Source organism: Henckelia pumila, chromosome 4 (genome assembly GCF_033568475.1).
Source record: "Henckelia pumila isolate YLH828 chromosome 4, ASM3356847v2, whole genome shotgun sequence".
Taxonomy (NCBI): domain Eukaryota; kingdom Viridiplantae; phylum Streptophyta; class Magnoliopsida; order Lamiales; family Gesneriaceae; genus Henckelia; species Henckelia pumila.
Genome location: NC_133123.1, coordinates 203,120,790 through 203,125,467, shown reverse-complemented (window position 1 = coordinate 203,125,467; position 4,678 = coordinate 203,120,790). Strand labels below are relative to the sequence as shown.

The window sequence follows — 4,678 nt, the reverse complement described above, 5'->3', positions numbered from 1 at the left end:
GGCTGCGAGATAAACATTGGGAATCGAGCTGTCACTTCGTATTCTCATCATTACTTGAAACATTCATGGGAAATCTTGAGCATGTGAGTGACTCCTCGAATTCTTAGCTAAGTATATGAAAAAAAACACTTATATGCTTCAGTTTAGCTATCAAAATTAATTGACATAATCAATTATGGAGGCTCTACTGAAGAAGTACGGAGAAGGAATTGAAGCTAAGGTGGAAGATTTGATGAAGTCCAAACTCAAGGAGTTGCAGATGACTCCATTTCCTCTTCCTCGCCATGAGGGGATAAGTAGATGCTGGGCTCAGGGTACTGCCCTGATCCAGTGATCGGGCGACACGCGGCGGCCTGTTTTAAAAAAACAAAAAATCAAATTTTCTTAAATGTTTACAGATCCAGCCCAACCATGGTTAAAATAAGGGGCCAAATAATTGAATGTTTTTTCTTGTTACCGCGCAAAACACAATCCCAAAAATCGACATTTTTTCTACAGACCCAAAAAATTCTTCAAATCCCCAAACAATCGAGCCACCATCACTCTGTTGTCGTCACCGTCTCCACCGCTTTCTGTCTCTCCATCGATGTCGCCCATCACCCCTTCACTGTGTTGTTGCCAACGGAGATATATGTAAGATCACAAAAGAAATAGAAATGGGTCGGTTTATATAGAGATACCCGATTGAAATTTATTCTTAGGATTTATATTTGGATAATAATACTTGGGTTCGTTTGGTTGATACAACACTTCCTTTTCCAGGGTTTTTCTCTTTGGATGGTGTTCCTCTTGAAGATGGTTTATCAACATATGAAATGAAGTCTCACAGTTGTGTGTTGTTTGAAGCTCAGAGCTTGTAGTTGTGGTCTTGGTATAGTGATATGTACCCATGCCATACTTTCATGAGCATTTTATATATACAATTCTCATTTAGCACTATGTTGCTTTACTAAAGTGAAAATTTATTTTTACTATTTCGTGATCTCTACCTGATCAGCAATTTTTGCAAACGAATTAAGCGTCATTTTACGGTATACTTGATGTTCTGTGCCAAGTGGCGTAATTCATCATATTTGCCAATGGTTCCAACTTCCAACACTTGATGATAGATGCTTCTTTTATGCTGCCAGCTTAGGATTTTACTGTCATCGTATATAGGGATATTTCTTTGACACGGGTAAACATAGCTCGAACCCTTGTGCAGAATCAATGTCTTGAAATTTAGTTATGTTGGACTTCTGTTCTCTATTACCTATCATCTTGATAGTGGCTATTGTGTAATCCGTACATAACATGCAGGAGTGTTGCCTTCTCATCTATCAGGCTATACTTTTATTTAATTAGGGTATCTATATATTAAGATATAGAATCTGGAATTCAGATAACATTTTATCTTCGATTTTGATTGGGGCATGCATGTACTTGTTTTTTTTTCCTTGAAAAAAACAATAGGTTTACATAGATACAAGGAAACTCGGCAATGTGAAGCAACGAATTGAATTCTGGTGAAAGCAAGCTAATGAAATCGTTTAATTATTTTGTAACCACCTTGGCTGTTAAAATTCACCTAAGGTCTCTTTTTAAATTTAGAAGCAATTTACTCATCACCGTTGAAAGTAAACTTTCAGATTTTGACTATTGTTTTATATATGTCTAGCTTGTTAATTATTGGTTTTGCTTCATTGATCACTTTGCATTTAACATTGAAATATTTGGTTGACTCAGCATTAATTTTATTTTAGCTTCAGTTAGAAATCTTTGCAAACAAAGTAATGAAGAAACTATGATTTATGACAGTTTTTTACAATTGAAGCATCAGTTAAGTAAATTATTAGAACTTTTCTTTATTGGGAAAATTATCTATATTTATTTACTTTGAATAATTATTATTCTTATTTACATTTTAATAATTTTTATTTTTATTATAGACTTGATGGGAGACAACATTGAAAAGGTTGAAGTTGCAAATTCAGAATATTCGATTCCTGAAAACGTTGAGGTATTATCTTCCAACTTTATTGTAGATCAACTAGAGAGTAAACTACTTGTTGGGCAAGTAGTCAAAAGCATTGAAGATGCGTATTTATTTTATTGCAATTATGCGCATGCTAAAGGATTCAACGTTAAAAAAGGTGATCAACGTTACTTTCTTGGCACTACTGAATTACAATCTAAAGAGTTTGAGTGTTCATGTGAAGGTAGTAAAGATGAAAAGCGCTCTTCTGACAAATTCCTGTTTACATGAAGTCGACTAGTAGAACTAAATGTAAAGCTAAGATCAAAATTAGTAGGCAAATGGGTGGAGAGTGGAAGGTTGGTAGGTTTGTCGTTGAACATAATCATGACATGGTTGCGGTTGATCAAAGACATTTGTTGAGATCATCACAAAATATTTCTCATGCTAAAAAAATCCACTTTATAAGCAATGGAAAATGCTGAGATTTATGTGGCTAATGTTGTAGCTTATATGGAAAATGATGCTAATTTGATCTTTATTCGAAAAGATGTATACAATCATCATCTTGGTCGTATAAAAAACATACGATATTTATTTTTTGAAAAACTACTTATTTATATTTGTAGCCCTCACTGGATTGCCTATCAAAATCCATGAAATGGATTTATGTATTATTTTAGGATAAGCTAACAACAGGAACAGAACCGTGAGTTTAATTTCGAAGTGACTAAGCTTTGGGAATAACATATGTTTCTGGTGCTCCCATTATGCCAAAATTGACATTATTTTAAGTTGAGGAGCAAACGATACCCCCCTTTCCAATGTGGGTTTATGCCGAAACGAGGTACAAAGCTTGTGATATTAGTAAAGTTCATCATCTGGAAGCTTGTGACAGTTTTTGATAGTATGTTTTAGTTGGCCATGACTCTATTTCCTTGACTTGATAGATATTGTGTTCAGCTGGTTATAATTGTTTTAACTATGATTTGACTATCGTTCTTTTGGTTGAGTTAAGTTGGTTTTGAAGGTCTTATGGAAGTTAAGCCGTGCAACAAAGTTGAAGCGGAGGGAAATTCTTTTGCTTGATTGAATCATAACTAGTTTTTCATTCGAATTGGATCAAGAATCAAGTCGTGCTTTAGACAGATTATGTATTTTGTTTCTGGCCCTGGTGGCTCTACATTTTTTGGCTATGAATTCCTACTTTATGTTCTGGAATTGTATGACATTTTTATACTTCATTCGTGTTATGAATTTCCCAATGAACAAGTGGCTCAACATTTTCCAGTTTACGTTATGAATTTTACTTTCTGTTCTGGCATTTTTACTTTTTGTTCTGGAATTTGGAGGGTTCTTAGAATTCAGAGGGTTGAATATTGAGTAGACTTTTCTGTGTCTTGATTTTGAGATAATCAACCAGTTTAATTTTTGGAAGTTGCATTCCATATGAAATATGGGAGCACCTGCTTAAAATATTACTGGAGTCGAGGGCAAATTTTTTGTCCTTTTCTATTTTCTGGAAATGAGGATTCAACTCTTTTGCTGACACAGGCTCTCTTGATTTTCCCAGTGTTATGCGCTCCTTGATAGTCCGTATATGTGGAATGATCAAATAAATAAATCCAAAGGTCTAGAAGTAGAAATGACAAACACAAAATATAGCTAATAATCCTCCATAATCACTACACATTTACGAATGTCTAAACACTTGAAATAATTGTAAAATCATTACACATTTACGATAGTCTAAAGTCTTAGTACAAATACCAAATCAATACAAATTTCCAATCTTCTAAAATCTTCAACTTCGTAAACATTACGATTCAAATTTATCTCTTGAACCAATTTTTTTATCTTCTCGATTTCCTTCTCAACACGCAATGCATGATTACGGTTCTCAATTTCTAAAGCTAACAATGTTAGTTGCAATCTATCTAGTCTTTCAGTTTGAGTAGAATTCCTCTGTGAGCTTGCACTAGAAGTAGTGTTTGAACTTGCTTCGCAGCTAGTTTGGAAAGAACCACTCCGATGTTTCTCTTTATATGCCTCAAAAGCTCTTAAGTCTTTCTCGCGACTATAATATGACTCATGTAGAGCGCAACTAAAATTGATGATTAATCATATGTTTCGGACAAGGTCCCATAGATACCAAGTTTTCGTCTTACAAAAACGACGTAAGTTTTTCCTACGTAACAAGAAAAAACATTTCATTATTGTATACAACAAAACAAATAATAAAACAAAATTTGAATTAAATTGAATGACTCACCATTTGATCACATTAAAGTATAACGAGACTAAATCTGCTTTAATGTTCTCAAATGATGATCTTCTGTAATTTGCTGCATGAAATCGCAACTTTTTGTTGCATGAAATTTATGTATATCAAGGATAAAAATAACAAGAGAACATAATATTCTTGCCACGAGGTGATGAAAAACAGAAAAGAAAAAAAAGGGATATAGGCCGAGAGATCTCCGAGTTCCAAATATGAAGAAATAAAGTGATTTATAGAAAATTAAAGAGTTCCAATATATATGGGAAGTTGATTGCTTTTGAAATTCAGCATATGCTTACACAAAAGATATGCCATCTGATTACTTGAATAACCAGCATTCCACACAATTGAACAACTCACAAACAAATAACCCCACCTCTAAAATTTGATCTCAATTGTGTTTAAATGTAAAAAAAAAAAATGAAAAAATCAAATGAATAAGA

General features: G+C 33.6%; 1 long non-coding RNA gene across 1 annotated transcript; it reads left to right on the top strand.

Moving 5' to 3' along the window:
* The first annotated feature begins 753 nt into the window (after positions 1-753).
* Positions 754-3,124, top strand: LOC140894542 (uncharacterized). Its single transcript, XR_012153854.1, has 3 exons — positions 754-871; positions 1,929-1,999; positions 2,985-3,124. It is a non-coding gene; the product is annotated as an uncharacterized lncRNA (long non-coding RNA).
* Positions 3,125-4,678: the final 1,554 nt, after the last annotated feature.